Source organism: Ranitomeya variabilis, chromosome 2 (genome assembly GCF_051348905.1).
Source record: "Ranitomeya variabilis isolate aRanVar5 chromosome 2, aRanVar5.hap1, whole genome shotgun sequence".
Taxonomy (NCBI): domain Eukaryota; kingdom Metazoa; phylum Chordata; class Amphibia; order Anura; family Dendrobatidae; genus Ranitomeya; species Ranitomeya variabilis.
The window spans coordinates 286,227,238-286,245,488 of record NC_135233.1 but is presented as its reverse complement, the minus strand read 5'-3'; the positions used below and the strand labels follow the sequence as shown (position 1 = coordinate 286,245,488).

Here is an 18,251-nt window from a genome sequence, read left to right as displayed (position 1 = left end):
CCAACTGGCTGGGAGTATGTATAACGCATACATACTCTCCGGTCCCGGGTCAGAAAACAAAATGGGTGGAGTTGGGGCAGAATGAGGCGTGCTGATGCTCCCTCTTCCAAATTACAATGAGATACGGCCACAAATCTTACTCAAGGCCCTGACTAGAGTAAGATTTGTGGTGAGGTGCATGCCACTTTTAAGGCTTCTTTCACATTTCCGTCGGTACGGGGCCGTCACGAAGCGTCGGCGCGACGTACCAACGGAAGTGTGTGCTTTCACATTTCCGTCAGACTGCAGGGTGAGGAAAGATCGTGAGAGCGATATTTCCTGCTGGGCATGCGCAGTCTGAAACACTGGATGCGACGTACAGAAAAACGTTCCCTTGAACGTTTTTCTGTGACGACGGTCTGCCAAAACCCGACGCAACCAGTGCACGATGGACGCAACGTGTGGCCATACGTCGCGATCCGTCGGCAATACAAGTCTATGGGAAAAAACGTATCCTGCGGGCAAATTTGCAGGATATGTTTTTTCCCAAAACGACACATTGTGACGGATTAAACAAAACGGAAATGTGAAAGAAGCCTAAGATGCATCTGATTAATTAAGTAGCGGGCACCTCTCAATGAATCTGGCACGTCTGACTCCACCAACCCCTCATCAAGTCCGTTGTGAAGAACACTGGTGTTGATGAATTGGGGCATAAATGCTTCCTATTCAGATGACTTGACACCCATACAGCGCATGGATAAAACTTATCTGCCATGCTTTTTAACATTCTGGCTCAAGGGGCTTATATTATTATTATTATAATTAACTCTAATAAGGCAAATATAAAATCATTGACTTTATAGGACACTGCATTTTTGCATTGATAAAATCTCACTAGTGTAAGATGAATACATTTTGCTAAGAGGCATAGCTGGCGTATATTTCCACTATAATTTACCGTACATAAATTTCTGGTATAAAGTATAGTACATTTTTCGGGCAGTAGCTCACCCCAAGCATTCCACTGACCTCCACCCATTTTTTTTTTTTTTAAGGAAAGGTGGCTGCTAGTGATGAGCGAATATACTCGTTGCTTGGGTTTTTCCAAGCATTTGTTAGTGTTCGGAGATTAAGGTTTCATAGCCGCAGCTGAATGATTTACAGCTAGTAGCCAGCATGAATGCATGTAGGGATTCCCTAGCAACCAGGCAACCCCCACATGTTCTCAGCCTGGCTAATAGCTGTAAATCATTCAGCTGCAGCAATGAAAACTTAATCTCCGAACACTAACAAATACTCGGAGACCACCCGAGCGTGCTTGGGAAAACCCGAGCAATGAGTACATTGCTCATCACTAGTGGCTGCACCAATGACAATATTTTTTACACAGCTATAGGTTGCACAAAAACTTGCAAGTTTTATAAGCCAGGAAAATGGTGTAAAAACTTCAACGAATTCCCCGCTAACTTTGTGTTTTCGTCTGTGGCATTTTGTGTTTCTTTTGAGGTCAGTGACTTTTGTATTTGAAATGGGTATGGAGTTTTTTCTTCTTTTTATTCCTAGCAATTTCCTCATACGCTGCTTTATAAGATTTAAGAATAGATGTCCAAAATGTTACAAAATAAATGCAACTAAAAATGCAGAAAAAAGTATGTGAAGGAGAGCATAAAGGGATTTGTTTTACATCCGTAAACATATTTTCCCATTTCAGAAATCCCTTTATTTCCCAGGCGTAGTTTCTTTTTGGGAAAAGCAAACTGAGCTTTACTCACCCTCCCTGGGTCCGGCGCTCAGTCTCTACCGCTGCTCCCAGTGGCTTTCATTGTCTGCAGTGCTGATGTCATGTCGACAGCACTGCAGTCAATAAGTGAGCTCGGATACTCTGCCTGAATAGATGGCATGAGCCGCTGAGCTCATTGATTGGCTGCAGTGCTGGCGATGTGATGGTAGCACTGCACAGAATAACAGACACCGAGAGCAGCAGTGGAGACTCAGCCCTGGACCTGGAGAGGTTTAGTGCGGTTTATGTGTTTTGTTGTGCCTTGTGACAGTTTTTTTTTTTTTTTTTTTTTTTTGGAAACTGGAAAATGCTGATTATTATTAGATTATTTTCATCAATAAGCCCCACACTCCTTACACTGAAGTGCAAATCATACCTGTGCTTCCCCCGATACTGGCTGGGTACAGGCTTCGGTGGTCCTGCAGACATCCGGACAGTGCAGACACCGCTTCCAGAGCGCCACAAACCTCTGGAGCAGCCCGGGCTTGATCTGTGCCTAAGAAAAAAGGTTTTCATTGTCCGACAAACTCTTGTCTGCTATGCAAGTGGCCAGCCCAGCGTTCTGACTTCTGTAAGGAAAGTCACAATGCAGACGTGAATGGAGCTAAGCTGTTTAGATCTCTACATTTTGTGAACCCCGATTTCCTGAAAATTAGACATCAAAAGGACCTGACATAATTTAAAAAAAAAAGGGCATGGCAGTGTAGGAAAGTGGCCAATACTGGGGTAATAACCACAATGTATTTCACCGGCAGATCTCACTATGGAAAAGTTGAATTATGGTGAATAAACCTTGATGTGTGAAATCCGGTCTCTCCACAAGTCCCATACACAGTATAGGGTCTGCCTGTGATGAAGTGCTTAATTACCAGCACAGATGAAGTCTAGTGTTCCCATTTGATAAGGGATAATCAGCGTTCCCTCTACCTTCCTATGTTTGTGCCGTGTCTCTCCGGAGCCTGTTGCATGGCAACCACCCTGCCGCTCGGAGCAGATACCCTACACCCACCCACTGAATCAACTGGTCTATTAAATTTAAGCTGCGTCTTCCCGTAACTCGGATCACCCCCCTCCTTTGTGTTTCACTAGAAACCCAGGAATTTTCTAATTATTCCGTACACACATTTGACTAAATGAAGGTAACGTCTACTTTCTATACCACAAATTAATCAGTTCACCTCAGATAGGTTGAGGCGAAGTGAGACGGGTGGTAAAAAAAGATGTCGCGGCTTATTAGTTGCGTTTCTTCTAACAGGACTCATCAATTATATGTAGAAAATAATTTATTATTTGTATTCGTGAACTTTGTGGAAGTCCTATATTAACGCCAGTGCAGGGCAAAATCTGAGGTGTCGCCCCTGGCAGCTAATTAGAGGGTTTCATTTTCCCTAATTGGTTTAAAGGGCCACACATTATATTGTCATACCCAAAAATAATGACTGGAAGGTACGGAGGCCATGTGCATATTGACTTTACTCTCTATACTCCATAACTATATTATGTACTATATATGGCTCAATTCAGGTGGCTATGGAACCATAATATGGACATTACGTCATCCTGTGGAGTTTTCTGTGCCTTTCCTTTGTGACATACGTTCCAGTCAACTTTCTTTTTATATCGTGGTATTAGTTGCTATTTTTGATACCAAGTTCTTCAAAATGGTGGATTAAGAAATATGTCGCAAAGTCAAAAAGTCTGCACAAAGTCAAAGTCTGCACCCACCAAGCAGATAAAAACAGCAAGCACATATAAAATAGACTTCAAAAAGGTGCAAATATAATAAAGAATTGGTTGCAAACCAAAAGAAGGTGCAAAATTAGACAAGAAAAAGCGCAAAGGCAATAATGAATTGGGGCATTGCTGTTGGGCAGCAATATTTTTTGCATGCCATTGGAAAAAAAATGATACCATGCTCAACCAGATGCCATTTTTCTGTTGCAGATTTCCAGTCTTAAGCAAAATCATTCAGCTTTTTGGACATTGTGGGAGAATACGTTCTTCTTGGGACACATAACAACCATTATCTGCATCATTACAACATGGAAGATAAAGGAAGAACAAGACAAAACTAACCAGAGAGGTCATAAAATGTTGTCTAGAACACAGTGCCATCTGCTGGCTGTTAATGATCCCACCACAGTATAAGCCTGCATTTGTATACTGAAAAATGTTCAACCCATGGGCTAAAAGGTCTGATCTGAATCTAAAAATCTCAGTATGGTTATTGAATAATTGCCATTCTACTCCCCTAAAGTACTGGCTTCGTAATTCATATGGTACACGTAAGAGACACCATACCCAATATCTATAATAGCATGACATTTAATTTTCAGCTCCTCTATGGAGTGATTACTGGTGCCCGACATCGCTGTTGCCTGTGTGGCGTCAGCAGCAGTGTGATGCACATCAAGGCGGAGGCTGACTGGTGCCCCTCTGCCCCATTCCTGGCCCCCAAGTGTTCAAATGTATTCACAACTAAAAGATGCGAATACATTTGAATATAGGAAAAGGAGCTGGTGCATCCCGGATAGGTCCATGGGCCGCACAACATCCTTTGGTGGGCTCCATGCAGGCCGTATATTGTGCAGGCCTGAATAAACTAATGGCTCAAAATGGTTTACCTCTATGGTCGACCCTTTCTATATCCTATGGCTGTTTAGCTGTTGTAGAATTCCGACTTCCAATATATAACAAAGATGATCTAATTTTTATAATACTGTATAAGTCAATGGGAAAGGTCAGAAGACGCCTGGGTATCTTTTTGAGCATTTTAGGTTGAAAAACAAAAACGCTGGCGGTTTCTTTCTTTTTAGATGATAGTAACATAGTAACTGTTAGGGCTCATACTCTCATGCGAGAACCTTTGATGAGTCTCGCACGTCAATACCTGGCACTGTACCCAGCACTCAGGAGCAGAGCGTACGGACGCGTAGCAATACATGCAGCCGCACGGTCCGCTCCTGAGTGCCGGGTGCAGTGCGGGTATTGACGTGCGAGACTCATCCGAGTTTCTTGCATGTGAGTATGAGCCCTTATGGGCTCACCTGATGAGTTGGTTTCTCTAGGCTGTATGTGAGGATGAGCAACATGGACCAAAGGTGATGGAATATCAGGCAGGACTTACCGGATGGCATGTGGAACAGCGAGGACCAAGACAACAGGGTAGGCAGGATGGCAGGAAAACAAGTAAAGCAGGAAACCTGAGAATACACAGAGCCAGAAATGTTGATATGCACAGGAATTGTAGATGTATAGTCAGTCCAGAATTGCATCAATAAAATGGTTAATGGCAGAGTTGTATGTGAGCAGCAGACTGATTGTCAATGGCAGAGACTGGTATGCCATAAGCAAATCAGTGGCTAATCTCAGGTAGTAATGATAAACAGGCAAACTGGATATTTGCAGAAAAGGTTGCACACTGTTGCAGCAGCATCATAGTATGAACAGCGTCAATATTACCAGAGAAGAGTTTATGTTTATAGCAGGCAAATAATTACAGGACTAAGCCAGAAGATTTTATGTACTTTTCTTGTATTCAGGGCCAATGTTCGGCTCCCTTTCCCTATGACTGCTTCCTTTTTTTTGTTCTTCACATCTTACAAGTGCACCAGCATTCCTCAGTGACATTATCTTCCAAGGTCTTGTAAAGCCCACTTGAGCACACCCCTGGGTCTGAGCATTGGGACTGTAATGTGTTCAGTTGCAGCTTGTTTGGTGATCACCTCCATCCAGTTTCTTCTTTTGATATCATATTCTCAGACTCCTGTGATTTTTATTGTTTGTGTATGCTTTTTCTGTGTCCTGCTGGTTAAGCCATCATTTGCTGTAAGTATCATGAACTGTTATTAGAGACTGTTCATATTACGCTTCAATTTGTTGTGTATTCTGCTACCTATATCTTTTTTTGCTTCAGAACTGCTTTTTTCCTCTTCCCTTTTCCTCTTCATCTGCCCTCCTGTTTTGGGGGGTTTGTCTTGCCTAACTTGTTTATTGGCCATTCAGAATAGTATTTTGTGCAGATCCTTATTGTTCCATGTGCCTCCCTGCCTGCCAACACCTTGGGTCCCTGTGTCCATCCTGACCTACAGATTCGGAAATCCGCCTCACAAGTTGAGGATAACAGGAGGTAAATGTAGATAGATGATAAATAAGCAGAAGTTTGCTCCTCAAGTACACATGTTATTAACTGAATGCAAAACTTACTGAATACTCACACAGCAAATGGCTGTCTGAGTCTGCCTTAGGGTATGTGCTCACAACATCTTTAGATCTGTGCGAAACCAAGTTTTTCAGGAGGAAGATTTCTGGCATCTTCTGTCCTGAAATATCTATTTATTTTGCATCTTTTCGATCGTTCCCTGAGCTCTTTTGCAATGTCTTTGGCCACTGCATTTTTTTTAAAACTTGTATAAAGTAGTGAGCAGATTCCTGAAGAATTGTCAGGACACTTCTTTTAATCATTTTGCATCTTTGGAAGCCTGAAGGGGTTAAAAGAAGCCCCAAAGACAGAAAATGTGAACATAAAGTCATTTTGAAAAAAATATACCGTATATGTTCATTATTTTTAGGATATATTTAGCAGTTTTTACTAGAAAAACTGATGCAGACTAAAGCAAAGGGAAACGTCCATAAGAGAAGACAGCAGAGCCTGACAATGGAGCCAGGACAGGTAGGTAACTGATACATATCTAAATATATTACTTTTCATGGTAAAAGTGCAAATTCCCTTTAATTTTTTTAAATTTCAGATTCTATTCATTTTTGGAAGAAAACATGTAGAAACAAAGAGAAAATTATACCTGGAGATCAAATCAGCTCAAATAAAGGTTTAGAACGCTGTTAATGTAAAATGTATTTTTTTTCCCCCCCGCAAGAAAAAAATGCGCTTAAAAAACACATAAAAAAAACCCAATTTTTTTTCTGGTAAAAATAAAATTTCTAGAAGAAAAATCGTAGAAACTAAGAGAAAATTATAAACGGAGAGCAAATTACTTAAGTTAAAGATTTAGATTGCTGTTACTGTAAAATGCTGTGCAATAAAAAAAAATATACACTCACCGGCCACTTTATTAGGTACACCATGCTAGTAACGGGTTGGACCCCCTTTTGCCTTCAGAACTGCCTCAATTCTTCGTGGCATAGATTCAACAAGGTGCTGGAAGCATTCCTCAGAGATTTTGGTCCATATTGACATGATGGCATCACACAGTTGCCGCAGATTTGTCGGCTGCACATCCCAAAGATGCTCCATACAAGGCAGGATGGATCCATGCTTTCATGTTGTTTACGCCAAATTCTGACCCTACCATCCGAATGTCGCAGCAGAAATCGAGACTCATCAGACCAAGCAACGTTTTTCCAATCTTCTACTGTCCAATTTCGATGAGCTTGTACAAATTGTAGCCTCAGTTTCCTGTTCTTAGCTGAAAGGAGTGGTACCCGGTGTGGTCTTCTGCTGCTGTAGCCCATCTGCCTCAAAGTTCGACACACTGTGCATTCAGAGATGCTCTTAGGCCTACCTTGGTTGTAACGGGTGGCGATTTGAGTCACTGTTGCCTTTCTATCAGCTCGAACCAGTCTGCCCATTCTCCTCTGACCTCTGGCATCAACAAGGCATTTCCGCCCACAGAACTGCCGCTCACTGGATTTTTTTTCTTTTTCGGACCATTCTCTGTAAACCCTAGAGATGGTTGTGCGTGAAAATCCCAGTAGATCAGCAGTTTCTGAAATACTCAGACCAGCCCTTCTGGCACCAACAACCATGCCACGTTCAAAGGCACTCAAATCACCTTTCTTCCCCATACTGATGCTCGGTTTGAACTGCAGGAGATTGTCTTGACCATGTCTACATGCCTAAATGCACTGAGTTGCCGCCATGTGTTTGGCTGATTAGAAATTAAGTGTTAACAAGAAGTTGGACAGATGTACCTAATAAAGTGGCCAGTGAGTGTATATATTTTTTACTGGTAAAAAAACAATTCTTGAAGAAAACACATAGAAGCAAAGAGAAAATTATAAATGCTGCCCATCAAAAACACTGTGTGAACAAATAAAACCATTTGTTCTGGTAAAAATAACATTTCTGGAAGAAAACACAAAGAAACTAAAAGAAAATTATAAATGGAGATGAAAAGAGCTAAGACAGGGGTAGGGAACCTCAGGCTTGCGGAACCTTTATGGCCCTCGATGACCTTTTATCCAGCCCTGGGACAGATTCCCAGGAAACGGCAGATCTTGGGCCACCAGCTGTATTTTGACGGCCGCCAGCCCTTTAATTTCTCGTTGCTCTGTGAGAATGAGCACGCAGTGTGTTATGAACTATACTTTTGGGCTCCCTCTTGTTGTCACTCGCGGTATGGTTCTTGGATTCTCTTTCCTCAGGTTTTTAGTCACCTGTTCGTTAAGACTCTGGGTGTTTCTATTTAAACTTCCTGGAGTCTTAGTCCATTGCCTGGCATCCATGTAATCAGTCCTTGTCTGGTTGCTCTTGTCTACTGGTCCTGATTTTTGCAACATAAGCTAAGTCCTGCTTTCTTGTTTTTGTTTATTTGTATTATTCTGTTTTTTGTCCAGCTTGTTCATAATGTGATTCCTGATTTTGCTGGAAGCTCTTAGGGGCCTGATATTCTCCCCCCATACCGTTAGTCGGTACGGGGGTTCTTGGATATTCAGCGTGGATATTTTAGAAGGGTTTTTCGCTGACCACATAAGTCCGCTTTCTATATTTCTGCTATTATTTAGTGGGCCTCTCTTTGCTGAATCTAGTTCATACTTACGTTTGTCCTTTCCTCTTACCTCACCGTTATTATTTGTTGGGGGCCTGTATCTACTTTGGGGTATCTTTCTCTGGAGGCAAGTGAGGTCTGTATTTTCTCTGAAAGGGTTAGTTAGATCTCCGGCTGGCGCGAGACGTCTAGAACCAACGTAGGCACGTTCCCCGGCTGCTATTATTTGTGGGCTAGGATCAGGTATGTGGTCAGCTCAGTTACCACCTCCCTAACAGCTAGTTTTTATGTTTGTAGACTTTGCTGTAGACCCTGAGATCCTCTGCCATTAGGATCACAACAGTATGCCAGGCCACTGAATAGTTAATGCATTGCAGAAGTGGGATTAAAAGAAAAGAGAAGTTCTGAGTTTTTTTTTTCTTCCTTCCCCTTTACCTCTGAATGGCTTGAAACTCTGCTGCAGACATGAATGTGCAAACTCTGATTACTAGTGTGGATCAGCTTGCTGCTCGTGTGCAGAGCATTCAGGATTTTGTTATTGGCAGTCCTATGTCAGAGCCTAAGATTCCTATTCCTGAGCTGTTCTCTGGAGATCGATTTAAATTTGGGAATTTTAGGAATAATTGTAAATTGTTTCTTTCTTTGAGACCTCGTTCGTCTGGAGACTCAGCTCAGCAAGTTAAAATTGTTATCTCCTTCTTGCGGGGCGACCCTCAGGATTGGGCTTTCTCATTGGCACCAGGAGATCCGGCATTGGCGAATATTGATGCGTTTTTTCTGGCGCTCGGATTGCTTTATGAGGAGCCCAATCTTGAAATTCAGGCAGAGTAGGCTTTGCTGGCTATTTCTCAGGGCCAGGATGAAGCCGAAGGGTATTGCCAAAAATTTCGGAAATGGTCCGTGCTTACTCAGTGGAATGAGTGTGCTCTGGCCGCAAATTTCAGAAATGGCCTTTCTGAAACTATTAAGAATGTGATGGTGGGCTTTCCCATTCCTACAAGTCTGAATGATTCTATGACGCTGGCCATTCAGATTGATCGGCGTTTGCGGGAGCGCAAATCCGCTAATCCTTTGGCGGTGTTGTCTGAACAGACGCCTGATTTAATGCAATGTGATAGAATTCAGACTAGAACTGAACGGCAAAATCATAGACGTCAGAATGGGTTGTGTTTTTACTGCGGTGATTCTACACATGTTATATCAGCATGCTCTAAACGCCTAACAAAGTTTGTTAGTCCTGTCGCCGTTGGTAACTTACAGCCTAAATTTATTTTGTCTGTGACTTTAATTTGCTCATTGTCTTCCTACCCTGTTATGGCGTTTGTGGATTCAGGCGCTGCCCTGAGTCTTATGGACTTGTCGTTTGCCAGGCGCTGTGGTTTTGTCCTGGAGCCTTTAGAAAATCCTATTCCTCTTAGAGGAATTGATGCTACGCCATTGGCGGAGAATAAACCGCAGTATTGGACACAAGTGACCATGTGCATGACTCCTGAACATCGGGAGGTGATTCGTTTTCTTGTTCTGCATAAAATGCATGATTTGGTCGTTTTGGGTCTGCCATGGTTACAAGCTCATAATCCTGTTCTGGATTGGAGGGCTATGTCTGTGTCTAGTTGGGGTTGTCAGGGAATTCATTGCGATTCCCCGTCGGTGTCTATTGCTTCCTCCACTCCTTCAGAAGTTCCTGAGTTTTTGCTTGACTATCAGGATGTGTTCAGTGAGTCCAGGTCCAGTGCTCTTCCTCCTCATAGGGACTGTGACTGCGCTATAGATTTGATTCCTGGTAGCAAGTTTCCTAAGGGACGATTATTTAATCTGTCGGTACCTGAGCATACCGCGATGCGTTCTTATATAAAGGAGTCTTTGGAGAAAGGACATATTCGTCCATCCTCTTCCCCTCTTGGTGCGGGATTCTTTTTTGTGGCCAAGAAAGACGAATCTTTGAGACCTTGTATAGACTATCGGCTTCTGAATAAAATCACGGTTAAATTTCAGTACCCTCTGCCACTATTGTCGGACTTGTTTGCTCGGATTAAGGGTGCCTGTTGGTTCACCAAGATAGATCTTCGTGGTGCGTACAACCTTGTGCGCATTAGGCAGGGAGATGAATGGAAAACTGCATTTAATACGCCCGAAGGTCATTTTGAGTACTTGCTGATGCCTTTTGGGCTCTCTAATGCTCCTTCAGTGTTTCAATCCTTTATGCATGACATCTTCCGGAAGTATCTAGATAAATTTGTGATTGTTTATCTGGATGACATTTTAGTTTTTTCTGATGATTGGGATTCTCATGTAAAGCAGGTCAGGATGGTGTTTCAGGTTTTGCGTGATAATGCTTTGTTTGTGAAGGGCTCAAAGTGTCTCTTTGGAGTGCAGAAGGTTTCCTTTTTGGGTTTTATCTTTTCCCCTTCTGCTGTGGAGATGGACCCAGTCAAGGTCCGAGCTATTCATGATTGGACTCAACCCACGTCTGTTAAGAGTCTTCAGAAGTTTTTGGGTTTTGCTAATTTCTACCGTCGTTTTATTGCTAACTTTTCTAGCATTGTTAAACCTCTGACGGATATGACCAAGAAAGGTTCTGATGTCACTAATTGGGCTCCTGCGGCCATTGAGGCCTTCCGGGAGCTGAAGCGCCGGTTTACTTCGGCGCCTGTTTTGTGCCAGCCTGATGTCTCACTTCCCTTTCAGGTTGAAGTGGATGCTTCTGAGATTGGTGCAGGAGCTGTTTTGTCGCAGAGAGGCTCTGGTTGCTCTATGATGAAACCATGTGCTTTCTTTTCCAGGAAGTTTTCGCCGGCTGAGCGGAACTATGATGTTGGTAATCGGGAGTTGTTGGCCATGAAGTGGGCATTTGAGGAGTGGTGTCATTGGCTCGAGGGAGCTAAGCATCGTGTGGTGGTCTTGACTGATCACAAGAACCTGATGTATCTCGAGTCTGCTAAACGCCTGAATCCTAGACAGGCTCGTTGGTCATTGTTTTTCTCCCGTTTTGACTTTGTGGTCTCATACCTGCCTGGTTCGAAAAATGTGAAGGCTGATGCTCTTTCCAGGAGCTTTGTGCCTGATTCTCCTGGAGTCTCAGAGCCGGCTGGTATTCTTAAAGAGGGAGTGATTTTGTCGGCCATTTCTCCTGATTTGCGACGTGTGTTGCAGAGATTTCAGGCTGGTAGACCTGACTCTTGTCCACCTGATAGACTGTTTGTTCCTGATAAATGGACCAGCAGAGTTATTTCCGAGGTTCATTCCTCGGTGTTGGCAGGGCATCCTGGGATTTTTGGTACCAGAGATTTGGTGGCTAGGTCCTTTTGGTGGCCTTCCTTGTCACGGGATGTGCGTGCTTTTGTGCAGTCCTGTGGGACTTGTGCTCGGGCTAAGCCTTGCTGTTCTCGTGCCAGCGGGTTGCTTTTGCCCTTGCCCGTCCCGAAGAGGCCTTGGACACACATTTCCATGGATTTCATTTCAGATCTTCCGGTGTCTCAGGGAATGTCTGTCATCTGGGTGGTGTGTGATCGTTTTTCCAAGATGGTCCATTTGGTGCCCTTGCCTAAGTTGCCTTCCTCTTCCGATCTGGTTCCTTTGTTTTTTCAGAATGTGGTTCATTTGCACGGCATTCCTGAGAATATCGTGTCTGACAGAGGATCCCAGTTTGTGTCCAGATTCTGGCGATCTTTTTGTGCTAAGATGGGCATTGATCTGTCGTTCTCGTCTGCCTTTCATCCTCAGACTAATGGCCAAACGGAGCGAACTAATCAGATGCTGGAGGCTTATTTGAGATGTTTTGTTTCTGCGGATCAGGATGATTGGGTGACCTTCTTGCCATTGGCTGAGTTTGCCCTCAATAATCGGGCTAGTTCCGCTACTTTGGTTTCGCCATTTTTCTGCAACTCTGGTTTTCATCCTCGTTTCTCCTCGGGTCATGTTGAGCCTTCTGACTGTCCTGGGGTGGATTCTGTGGTTGATAGGTTGCAGCGGACTTGGAATCATGTGGTGGACAACTTGAAGTTGTCACAGGAGAAGGCTCAGCGTTTTGCCAACCGCCGCCGCGGTGTGGGTCCCCGACTTCGTGTTGGGGATTTGGTTTGGTTATCTTCTCGGTTTGTCCCTCTGAAGGTTTCCTCTCCTAAGTTTAAGCCTCGCTTTATTGGTCCTTATAGAATTTTGGAGGTCCTTAATCCGGTGTCTTTTCGTTTGGATCTTCCTGTGTCGTTTGCCATTCACAATGTGTTCCATAGGTCTTTGTTGCGGCGGTACATTGTGCCTGTGGTTCCTGCTGTTGACCCTCCTGCTCCGGTCTTGGTTGAGGGCGAGTTGGAGTATGTGGTGGAGAAGATCTTAGATTCTCGTCTCTCTAGACGGAGGCTTCAGTATCTGGTCAAATGGAAGGGCTATGGACAGGAGGATAATTCCTGGGTGGTCGCCTCTGATGTTCATGCGGCCGATTTGGTTCGTGCTTTTCACGCTGCCCATCCTGATCGCCCTGGTGGTCGTAGTGAGGGTTCGGTGACCCCTCCTTAAAGGGGGGGTACTGTTATGAACTATACTTTTGGGCTCCCTCTTGTGGTCACTCGCAGTATGGTTCTTGGATTCTCTTTCCTCAGGTTTTTAGTCACCTGTTCGTTAAGACTCTGGGTGTTTCTATTTAAACTTCCTGGAGTCTTAGTCCATTGCCTGGCATCCATGTAATCAGTCCTTGTCTGGTTGCTCTTGTCTACTGGTCCTGATTTTTGCAACATAAGCTAAGTCCTGCTTTCTTGTTTTTGTTTATTTGTATTATTCTGTTTTTTGTCCAGCTTGTTCATAATGTGATTCCTGATTTTGCTGGAAGCTCTTAAGGGCCTGATATTCTCCCCCCATACCGTTAGTCGGTACGGGGGTTCTTGGATATTCAGCGTGGATATTTTAGTAGGGTTTTTCGCTGACCACATAAGTCCGCTTTCTATATTTCTGCTATTATTTAGTGGGCCTCTCTTTGCTGAATCTAGTTCATACTTACGTTTGTCCTTTCCTCTTACCTCACCGTTATTATTTGTTGGGGGCCTGTATCTACTTTGGGGTATCTTTCTCTGGAGGCAAGTGAGGTCTGTATTTTCTCTGAAAGGGTTAGTTAGAGCTCCGGCTGGCGCGAGACGTCTAGAACCAACGTAGGCACGTTCCCCGGCTGCTATTATTTGTGGGCTAGGATCAGGTATGTGGTCAGCTCAGTTACCACCTCCCTAAGAGCTAGTTTTTATGTTTGCAGACTTTGCTGTAGACCCTGAGATCCTCTGCCATTAGGATCACAACAGCAGTGTTCACTACTAAATGCTGAGGAGCGTACAATGAAAGATTAAGTCCTGACACCAGTGCCAGCGTCAGGCCGTTCTTTGTGGGCGGGGTTAGCCCTTGATTTGTACGGCCCCCGAAGAATGGTATAAATATCTAAAAGGCCGTTGGCAGAAATAAGGTTCCTCCCCCTGAGCTAAGATAAAGATTTAGATTGCTGTGAACAACAACAACAAAATCTATTTTTTTTCTAGTAAAAATAAGATTTCTAGAAGAAATCGCATATAAACGAAGAGAAAATTGCCAATGGAGAGTTAAAGATTTAGATAGCTGCTACAGTAAAATTCTACGTTTTTTGCCCTTAGTGTTATATGATATCATACTGGTAAGGCCAACCCTTCCAAAATGGTGGGCTCTGTAATTACTGCTCCGATTGTATTTCTGACCCAATTATTTTGCCCTGATTGTGAATCAGATGGGACTGTTTTTGATGTTTGAAGAGAGGAAGCAATTTCTTTTTTATCCTGGTAGAGGGCGCTCTTCTCTAGAAGCTCTGAACACTACTTTTAGCAGTATTTCGCATTCCCGCTGATTCATTACTGTAGAGTGTTTGCGTCTCTCAATGATTGTAGAATGAATTATTAGCACATAATCTTGGATAGAGATTCCTCCTACTTGAACAGCTGATAAGTGTTTTTATATATTTTTACTAATGTTTTGAAACTCCAAACTAAACCTATGGAAGCCTAGTTAGGCTCTGTTCACATTATACAGTGCATTCCACTGGACATATATGCCCGAATTGCAAAACACATTTGCATTTTTTAAGTCCTTTTCTTTTTTTTTGTATTATTTGTATTAGTTGCCGTTTGTGGAGTTGTGCCAAATTTGGTGACTTAAAAAGTTGCACATAAAGGGTCAATTGAAAACATCTGGAATTGCTAAACTACGTCCACAAAGAAGGAAAAAAAGACTACAGACAGGCACATATAAAATAGAGATAAAAAAAAAGGCGTAAATAGAAGGGTGGATTGAGTGCAAACAAAGAAAAGGCGAATATATACACAAAATAAGACAATGAATAGGTGCAAAGGGAATCCTGAATAGGGACCTATATATGGCAGTATACTATATACTAAAATGGACGAGCCGTGTTCAAATTTAATATTATTTTAACTACACTTTGTCTGATTTTTGGGGAGGAGGGAGGGATGTACAAAAACATAGTCAACCACATTTTTTAGTTCCCCAAAATTATTTAAGAGGAGACATATTGAAATGTTCGGCTGTATGTTTCATTAACTCTTCAATGTGTACGTTTTTATTAATTTGATGGGGGAGAAATGACTTCTCTAGACACAGCACCAAAAAACGATAAAAACTAGTTGAATTTTTTTTTTATTTGTTTCATATACAGACAGATTGACATTAAATATAGTAAGCAGAAGTATAGGTAGACATAGATCAACGAATGGCATGTTTGTGTACATTTTTAATGCACAGGTCTGATGGAGACGCTGTATGTCTGCAGATATACAAATGTGAACCTAGCCTTAGGTTATAGTCATGAAAAATGTACTTACCTGGATTTTGAAGGAGATTCTGCTTCAAGGAATACGTTTCCTATAGATTTCAAAGGGAAATCATGCCTATAGTGTCCATGTTCTTTTTTCAGCATATAAAATTTAAAAAAAAGCAACCTGTCGATTTCTGAGGCATTTCTACATTTTTTTTTTCTTAGATCGTCAAAAATTATCTATTTTTCAAGTCAGAAACCGATTCGGAGATTGTTCCTTCTATGCGTTTTTATGAAAGAAGCTCTCCTCCCATCAAAATTTTTATATTATTAATATTGGGATCACTTCTTCGTTTTTTTATTTATGGTTTGGAAATGTCTCCTTGTCCCCTCAGTGTGCATTTTTCATTTCTATTTCTATGACCTTTTCCTCTTTGTTAGAATCAATCCTCACCCTTATGGCTCGCTATTGTCATGTTTGAGAAAAATTGACCGAGTTTCATCAGTGATTTCGGTCAGAGTTTCGTCTGAGTTTTATCAGAATTTGGTCCGAGTTTTATCAGCTTTTCTTTTACATGATAAAAAAAAGGTTTCTCTGTTATTTTCTTATGTAACAGTCCATGGAAATCAGACTGCAAGTGCGGTCCGATTTTATTTCATATAGCCATAGACTTGCACTGATAATTTTGACTCACTCGGATCAAAATCAGACATGTCTTCGCGGTTTTGAGTTCTCAGTTTGCGAAAAATTGTGGACGTGTGAATGACCCCATTCACTATTATAGGTACAAGAAGTATCCATAAAAACCATGGATATCACTCATACGCAAAGCACGGATGTCTGAATGAGAATATTGCTTGGCAATGTTTTCCCTGTTCCCTGTGCTGGGGTCTGTTGGCATTTTTCGTTTGAGAATATCTTCCTCTCTGTTCGGAATCCGTTTTGTTTTATAAATTGGAAATGATTTACCGTACTTAATTGCACAAATAAGGAGCAATTTGTGTTTGTTGCTTGGGATACTTTTGCTTGCTCTGTTTGCCAAGATCATTTCCATTTTTGATTTAGAAACTTTCCTTCCTAGGAAGCGCTTCACATTTTCGATTCGCAAACATTTCCTTTGTTCTTTTTATTGAAATCTGTTCACATTTTTGGTTAAAAAAATATGTAGTGGAAAATGGACCCATTTGAACAGATGGGCATACATGAAAGGACAAATCCCTTGTATTCTTTTACTATTAATTATGAGGCTTTCCATCTGTGAAATGTTTCCATGTTGTACACCTGGAAGGGCTGCATTTTGACTAGGTGTTTGTTAGATGGCAGCCTATTCACATTTGAGTGATTTCCTGTGCTTGCCATTGTTTTACTAATCTCAGGGGAAGCTGGAGATGACCATGAAATACTTCCCACTGTGTGCTATGGACTTTATTTGGCCTACTATTCACAAGCTTTTGTACATCAGAAAGAAAACCACTGGAAGAAGCTGTTCTACACATGTCATTAGAGCAGGGTGGTCCAGGTTCAGTTTTCAAGGGAAACAAGGAAACCAGGTCTAAGTAAAGAACAGGCAGTCCACGAGTTATGACTTATATAGATTCTGTAGATTTTTTTTGTAAGTTGGAACAGGGACAGCAAAATAAAAACCATAACTCATCCCTGATCTTTCCAGCTGCCCCACTGCTCAACGTCTTGCCCTCTTCTTTCCGCCATAGTGCACCGCATCTCCAGCCTTTTTACTATAGGCCAAGACTTCCGGCTACTTCCAGGTGTTAATAGCTCAATCTTGGCAGTGAACAAAATGTAAAGGGAATTAACACAAAAAAAATCTAAATCACATCAATAATTGGTGAGACCAAACTTTGCTTCCAAAACAACATCAGCATCTTCTAGATACACTTGCACACAACTTTTGAAGGAACTCGGCAGGAGACTGTTTCACATATTTCTTGCTCAAAGCCTTCTGTCTCCTCATGTCATCCCAGACAGACTTGATGATGTTGTTGTGTGGGCCATATCATAGCTTTCAGGACTCCTTGTTCTTCGTTAAGCTGAAGATTGTTCTTAATGACATTGAATGTATGTTGTGATCATTGTCGTGCTGCAGAATAAATTTGGAGCCAATCCGAGGTCTCCATAATGGTCTCCATAATGGTATTACAAGATACACATCTCCTCTCTGGTCTCAGTCTACCACCCTACCTGTGCCTTCCGCTCCGCTAATGACCTCAGGTTAGCATCCTCAATAATCAGAACCTCCCACTCCCGTCTCCAAGACTTTACACGTGCTGCGCCGATTCTTTGGAATGCACTACCCAGGTTAATACGATTAATCCCCAATCCCCACAGTTTTAAGCGTGCCCTAAAAACGCATTTGTTCAGATTGGCCTACCGCCTCAACGCATTAACCTAACTATCCCTGTGTGGCCTAATAAAAAAAAAAAAAAAAAAAACATAATCAGGTTCCTCGTATCATGTTCTCATACACTTTATGCAGTTAATAGCACTCTGTGTCTGTACCGCTACATACTTAGGCAGTTAACTGGTTCATGCAGCTTTACATGAACACCCAAGCCTTAGGGTACTGTCACACTCTGCAACTTTCCAACGATCACGACCAGCGATACGACCTGGCCGTGATCGTTGGAAAGTCGTTGTGTGGTCGCTGGAGAGCTGTCACACAGACCGCTCTCCAGCGACCAACGATGTCGAGGTCCCGGGTAACCAGGGTAAACATCGGGTTACTAAGCGCAGGGCCGCGCTTAGTAACCCGATGTTTACCCTGGTTACCAGCGTAAAAGTAAAAAAAAAAAAACCGTACATACTCACATTCCGGTGTCCTTCAGGTCCCTTGCCGTCTGCTTCCCGCTCTGACTGAGTGCCGCCGTAAAGTGAAAGCAGAGCACAGCGGTGACGTCACCGCTGTGCTCTGCTCCGGCCGGCAGTCAGTCAGAGCGGGAAGCAGACTGCGAGGGACCTGAAGGA

The 18,251-nt window shown here is 42.6% G+C and overlaps 1 long non-coding RNA gene across 3 annotated transcripts in view; it reads left to right on the top strand.

Annotated features, from left to right (window-relative positions):
- LOC143805581 (uncharacterized) overlaps positions 1 to 6,604 on the top strand; it is a 32,642-nt gene extending 26,038 nt beyond the window's left edge. Inside the window, exons 1-4 of one of the 3 annotated variants that reach the window (XR_013221277.1) lie at positions 1,795 to 1,993; positions 3,707 to 3,845; positions 6,334 to 6,434; positions 6,514 to 6,604. This is a non-coding gene — a long non-coding RNA (uncharacterized LOC143805581). Of the gene's footprint in view, positions 1 to 1,794; positions 1,994 to 2,768; positions 2,902 to 3,706; positions 3,846 to 6,333; positions 6,435 to 6,513 lie in introns of those variants that run through there. The other 2 variants (XR_013221278.1, XR_013221279.1) reach the window with 2 other exon arrangements.
- The last annotated feature ends 11,647 nt before the right edge of the window (positions 6,605 to 18,251 follow it).